We start from the raw sequence: 7,511 nt of genomic DNA on the forward strand, positions 1-7,511 counted from the left end.
GGCCACTTAAAGGACCAATCCGAGTGGGGAAAAACAGGGACTAAATAACCAAACAGCGGCTTAGTGAAAAGTCGAGAGACCTACTTAAGGAATATTTTTGGACACACGGACATACGTGTTTAGCAGGCAAAAGTCAATGCACCCTAGAAAAACAATCCAAAAAGTCCTTGATCAACGGCGGCACGTGTACGTGAGTAAGTCTCCTGTTATTCTCCCAATTTTCTTTCGGAAAACACACTTAAGCGTGTAAATTTCCCAAAACTACTCAATGACGACAAAAGGAAAACACAAATAAGAGTGAGCGAGCGATCGAGGGACACTTGCATAAAATGTGGAAACTTATTAACTGCTGACCAAAATTTCTTCCAAGATGTCGCGCCGCCGCAGTTGCCAGCGTTTGGGAATTGGAAAAAACGCCGGTGCAATGTGTGAAAAACCTGAATCAATTCAAAATAAACAAAAAAAGAACGACTCTCTCGAGGATTTGGCGAGACCGGAGGAAAAATACTCGTACCAAAAATAGTAATCGTCGGCGGCTGAGTTTCTTCTTTTATTTCGTTATTTTGTTGTGTGCCTGGTGTGCCTTGTGTGCCTGTGTTTTGTTTCCACTTTTGGTGGCTGTCATCTAATAATTTAAATGACTTAATTATTGCGTCAGACTGTGGAGATCAATGGAGGAGAGAATCAAGTGTGGGCTTGGCGCCGCCGCCTTGATGTCGCTGGATTTCCTGCCACTACTTAATAATTGAACTTCCCGAATTTCCCTAGATTTCTTTTTCGTGTGGGGCCCCGCAATTAGATTATGCATTTTATGAAGTGCGAATCCAATTCCGGGCATTCCTTTTGGCGCCAACACAGCGTCGCGACCCGGTGACGCCTCCAGCTGCCCTTTGACCCAATGCCGACAATCTCCGGCCCACGTACGACATCGCTCTGTCTTCCAGCTATGTAGAGCTATTGAATAGGAATCTCTCTCACTCGATAAGTCCCAATCCCAGCCCCCATTCGCCATGGCCGAGTGATAAAGTTGAATCCTCGAAATCGATTTTAAGTGGCCAGCTGTTGCCCAATATCCTCGGTGCGTATCCTTTTCATCCCGGGCATCCATCTACGTGTGACTTGTGCCGCGGCAACAAAAGGTCAGTCGGCCGACAAAAGCCGTGAAAAATAATGAACCCTTAAACAACTTAATTATTTGTGTGTGTGTGTGTGTTTGAAATCTTCCTGGAAATCCACCTCCAAGCGATCGGTAGCCAAACAATTGTGCCAAAAACGGCCACATATTAATTAGTCATGTGGGGCGAACACAAAGTGTAAATTTCCAGGAAATCAAGTATAACATTTTGGGTGGTCATTCTAGGGGATCTCGTGTGAAATATATCAAGGGTTTGGAGAAGGGAAAGAAGGTAGAGATTATATGATATATTGGAAGTAATTTCTATAAAGCAATTATAATTTTAAAAATATTTTTAATGCAATTCTAGAGTGGGTTTCTGTTACCATTTGTGTAAAGCTCACAGATTATATGTTCTCAACAAGCCTTTATTAAAACTAATTCAATAATGAGACAACCCAAAATATTATTATTTTATTCTATAATTATTAGACTATTTAATCCTACCTTAGAGCATCTAAAATCTATTTGAAATTAACTTAATTGGTTTATTTTTTTTAATAATCTCTTTAGATAACCGCTTGATATCCCTCTTAAAAACCCATAACCAAGGATCTCTTGTAATTTTTTCCGCAATTACCATAAGTGCAGGATCCCAGTCGGGACTATCATTTAACGCCACCGATCTTTAGTGATCTCGATTTCCCTCATACCTTCTTATACCTTCATTGGAAACGGCGGTGCGCATCAAGTTTTGTTGGCTTTTCCCACAGTTATTGACAGGCGGCAGTCGAGGCGGCTTAAGGCCATAAACAAATAGGCAAACACGGTCGCTAGTCACTGCGACCAACTCAAGCCAAGTGGCTGAGTGGCTTTTGGCCAACTTGTTTTTTTTTTCGTTGTTTTTGTTGTTTGCTATTTAGTGTTTTTGTCTTCACTTTGTATATATATTTTTGTCTCCTTTTTTTGGATTGTGTTTCGGATGCTGCTACTAAGATCACTTGGCTTTTTTGTGTGTGCTTTTGTGGGGCGTCACAAAAAAAGAAAAAAAAAAAAAAGAAGTAGAAAAAGGCAGAAGTCAAAGTGGTAGCAACTTGTCGTCTTCGACTGCTGTTTAAACGGCAAATAATGAAGACGAGGCGGTGGCTACTGACGGCTTCAGGCGACGACAGCTTTGTCATTGTGCAATTAACGCCAGGAAAAATTCAAATTAATTGCCACCAAAATGGCGCCAATACGAGTCAACCTGGCGAAATAAAAAGGCATCGCTGATTGTTGATGGCTCCCAGACACGCCCAAGAGTTGTGGCCATCAAACGAGTGGTAAATAAATGACATGGGCGTGTGTGTGTGTCTTAACCAAAGTGTTGCCAAGTTGACACATTTTGGGGTGGGGGGTTTTCTCAATTAATTCGTAGGTTAAAGCCCAGAAAAAGAGGTTGTCATAAAGTATAAAGTATAAGTAGAATTTAATAAGGAGGAAATTCAACAATAATTTTATATATACAATTATTGTTTAACATCCATAGATGCATATTTATAATCTAACATAACATTATTTGTACAAGTAATTTATTGAGCAATAATACAAAGATTAAAGTAATTTCTCTATGAAGAACACGATAAAATAATGAATGTAATGTATCTCCATTAAAATATGAACCTTAAAATACCAAATTTAAAATACTTTTTATTAGTTGAATTAATAATAACTGTGTATATAAATTGATATTCTTTAATTCCATATTTTTATTTAAATGATAAATACCATTGAAAATCTTTGGACACCATAATTTTTACTTTTAAAGATACAAATAAGTAAATACTACTTTGATTGATTGCTTATACAGCAAAATAACAAGTTTATTACGAAATAGTTACACATATTTTATGAAATAGTTATGCAGGATGTGACCTTATAGTTTCCCACCAATTCATTTTTTATTTTCCCAACTAAAAACCTGTCTTAATCCCTTTCCCTGATATTAACCATTACCATTCCATTACCGATCTTGTTACCAAAATGTCAGCACTAAAATGGCTTCCTGCACCACCGAAAGTAAGTAAGTATCAGAGTGGCACCACCATAACTGGGCATATTTTGCACATGCCACCACCATACGCTCCAGCGGTTCCTCCTCCTCCTCCTCCTCCTTCTCCTTCCTCTCTTCTATCTCTTGTCCCGCCATATTTCCTCGATGGCTGCTCGCCGGATCGCACTTCCGGAATACCGGACACCCGGCTGCAGACTTGATAACACGGAGAGACCGCCGGCGTGGACGGAGATGATAATGCATTATGCATTCCACCGGCTGGGTTTTTAATTGTTATTAACTCGCGATAAGCAGAACTTTAACACCTATGTTTAGACCGGGCCAACAATAAAAAGGGAGCCCGACCAGGCTAACGTATAATTTCAAAATATAATTTTATAAGCACTTAAGAGCCAAAAAAATTAAAACGGTTGGGTAATACACTGAAGCAAAGAGAATTTCTAGAGAAGAGAATATTTATGATAATAATTGTAATGGTTTATTAAGTAATGATTCACAAGCTGAACCATTTATCTAGAGCAAAATAATTTTATATATCCCTAATTATTTTCTATTAGATTAATTGTTGTAGATTTCAGAATTACGTCTTCCTGTCTGATGTATTCTTAAGTGTTTCAATTGTTAACTATATGCTCTTTTATTCGTTCTACAAATATCTTGTATATAGTTCAGGTTTAAGTTTCTAATATTTTCTCTCGGTGCCTAAAATGTTGTGTTTGGTAACACAAACTCATATCCAAAAACCTTTTCCTTTTTTTCTCGCTTGCAAGGGGAAACGGGAAATATAAATTGTCGGACCCCCGAAATTCTACACTGTCATCAAAGCGTAACTAAACGCCCATTTTTCTCAACTTTTTCGAGTTTCTTTCGTGGCCCGACGACCATTTTCGGTAGTTATTAGTGGCATATTTTGGCCTAAAGTGCGTGAACCATGTCGAACAGCCAACACACAGGCAACAAAATTTATTGTTTAGTATAGTGGAGTGAAGTTAACAACAAAATGGACCTCCCAGCGAAAGAGAAAGACACGCAACGAGCCGATGGAATGGAGTTTGCCATGGAATGGGAACTTAAAGCGGCCTTACCAGAAAAAAACTATATATATATATATATATTAACGCCTTGAGCGGTAAGAGAACCAACAGTTGGTTAGTGGTAACTGTTGTTTTTGTTGCCAGGTGAGAGGAACTGAACCTCTTACCTTATTGGCTGACGTCCAAAGACCGACCACCATCATCGATGCCTGGCTGCCCCTTCTGCCTCCGTGTTCTGCCGATGATGATGATGATGATGATGGTGATGGCGTTGATTATGGCTTATTTTCAAATCTCACCCATGCCCAAAGATCTTGTGCCTTTCCTTGCCACTTCTTGGAAGTGGGCAAGAGCAAATTATGTGGAGTCATCAATGGCAGGCCAAGGCATCAGAATCAGAATCGTAGCATCAGTAGAGTGGGAGTGGAAGGCACGCAAACTCTAGATCTGAGGCTGGAATTGAGTCTGGAGCTGGCCATTGGTGGTTGTTATGGCCAAGAGTGTTTGGGCAATTTCCAGGCTGCAGCTGGGAAGCGTGAATTATCTGTGCTTCGAGATGCAAGATCGTGTGATCTGCGAGGCTGATCTTGAATTAGTTCAGAAGATTTGCGCCATAATTTATGTTCAGAGAGAAGAAGGTTTAAATGTGTTTAAATTTCTACTAAATATAAGCTACTCTGTAGGTAATTTTAAATTAAAAAAAACGTATAAAATATACTGCTTCAAAATAACCCCAAACATCTTAAATATTTATCCTTAGACAAACATTCCAAATTCCTTAAAACACCACTATCTATACCCTGATGGTGTTGATAATCCTTCTCTGATACCATACAAACTACTAAAATAATAGATCAGGATCAATCCTTGGTAAATATAAAAAAAGAGAGCACCAAAAGAGGATCACTCCTCCTGAAGTTGATCCTCTATGAAAACACTTGCAACCTTTTTGCGCCGGGTTAATCGTTTCGCGTCATGCCCATTATGTCTCGATCAATATCGATCTCTGGCCGATCATCTGGCCTGATCTATGCTCAGGATTTAAGCGTAAAATCGAGTGCAATAAAACATGCAGACACACAGCAAGTGCCCCGACTGTTTTCGATCAACAAAGACACGACACGCTCAGCTGAGGATCAGGAGAGGATGTGATCGCGAGCTGCCCATGATCGCTGCGATGATCACGGGACCTATGCAGAACCTAGAGCCTGGTGCATGGAACCCCCGTATTCCGTATCCCAAAAATTTCCGAGTTCCAAGTCGAAGCGTAGCATTTTTGCACGGCACATTAGGTGTTTGAAAAACAGGAGGCCCATAAAATGGACAGTGTTGCAAATTTTTATTTGGAAGCAATTTTCACACCCTGCGAGGGACAAAAACGGGCATGGAAAAGTCATGCGGCGATCGCCGCCGACCTATGACCCCTGGCCAGTGGTCGTAGCTGCCGCTGCCGATGCTGCTGCTGCTGATTCTACCAATTCTGCTGACAGGACACAGCGTGGCTAATTCGGAAACGCTTGACATCTACATAGCCCATACGTAGAGTGAGGGCCAAAAGGGAGTCCTGGGACAGACGCAAAGTTGCAAATGATGCCAAATGATTGCCGACCATATAAATTCCGATTGTGAGCGATTAGCAGGGAAGTTGGGATCACGTCAGGATCATGCCAGGTACGGGAAAACGCCCTCCGCCTCCAGCGTTTTAGACGCGCTTCGTCGCCGGGCGATTATTTGCAATTATGAGACGAGATTTTACACTTTTAGTGGCACAACTCCCCTTCAGGCGGGAAAAAATTAAAGGGTGCAAAGAACCCAGGAACAGTGCCTCCTCCTTCCAACAAAAGTTTGACTTTTCGACTTGTTTTCTAATCACCTGAGTTTGGGAAACTCCTCGAGAAACCCCGGCTCCTTGTTGGTTGACCAAACCGTTGGCCTTGGAAGTTGTTCCAAGGACACACACACATTTCTTCAAGGCCGAGTCTCTCGGGGGTTTTGTGGACTTGGACTCGGTTTTTGGTTTGTTTAGAATTGTTGTGGCGTTGTTTTACGCATAGATACGAGTATTATTTTGATGGATTAGCCATATCGCATTGAAGGTCGGTCCTCGGTTAGCCTCGAATTTGTTACGACCTGTTTTGTGGTGGCTAACCCAAAATAGGAACCTAACACTGACAGCGAGAGTAACAATTGCTTTGAGTAATAGAGAAATAGTTGAGCTTGGTATATGTATAATAAAAGGGTAATCAGGATAATTTAGGTTTAGTGAAGTGCTAACTATTTGTAAGGGATTACATAAAAACCATAAATTCTTTCTGGAAGTAGTTTATTATAGGCACAGAACAGCTATAGAAATGTAAGTCACTTAACATGCTTTATTATATTATAATATTTAACAAGAAAGGGATCCTTGCAGGGTATCCGTAGCACCATAGATTAATTTTAATTCGGAAATCATTCTTGTGCTAGTTTATATAAGGTTAAGAATTCTGCGTAGTCAATTTAAAATTTTAGAAAATTAAAATTTTTGTCGATTTTTGAAAAGAAAACGAAAAAATTGGAAATTTTTCTACCGAACATAGCTAGATCGATTCAGCTTTTAATGCTGATCAGGATATATATGATTTATGGGGTCGGAAATGACTTCTTCACTACATTACAAGCTTCTGACTAAATTATGATACCCTGTAGAGGTATAAAAATGTATCTCCAATTTACTCGATTATTATCTAAATAAAAATCATATATCATTACAAAAATTTCTATATATTTCACAAACATATTGTATAGGTTCCCCTTCACTTAGAGACTGATATACATTCTTAATTGCGTTCGATGATTACGAATCATAAAGAAATTACCACCACTCTCGCTTTCAGCCATTAGTTAATGAATAGACCCATCAGACTTTAGTAGGTCTGCCGATATTTTGGGTTATTTTTACAGCCTCGGGACCGAGGGAGATGAGCGCTCTACCTACATCAGCGTATGAGGGAGAGGTTTCCGATTTTATGATTTATTTACACTCCAGCCTTCTGTTCTTACTCACTCGCCGTGAATGCCTGGGAGTGCGTGTGTGTGTCTCATCATTTGGATTTTCCGCGGTAATAAAATTAATAAGAACGCGCTAATTTTTCAGGCCCCGGGGCCTAAGCAAACAAATACAGACACAGGCACAGTAGTTTCCTGCAACTCCTCCTCCGTCAGCACCACCCTTCCTTAGCCCAACACTTTTCCAGGGCCCAGACTGTGCTAATATTTGCCATGGGATTTTTGGCCTAAACCGAAAACGGAAAGGAAAGAGTTCCGCCAT

This window comes from Drosophila serrata, unplaced genomic scaffold, assembly GCF_035046125.1.
Source record: "Drosophila serrata isolate PLE 108 unplaced genomic scaffold, ASM3504612v1 contig_302, whole genome shotgun sequence".
In the NCBI taxonomy this organism is placed as follows: domain Eukaryota; kingdom Metazoa; phylum Arthropoda; class Insecta; order Diptera; family Drosophilidae; genus Drosophila; species Drosophila serrata.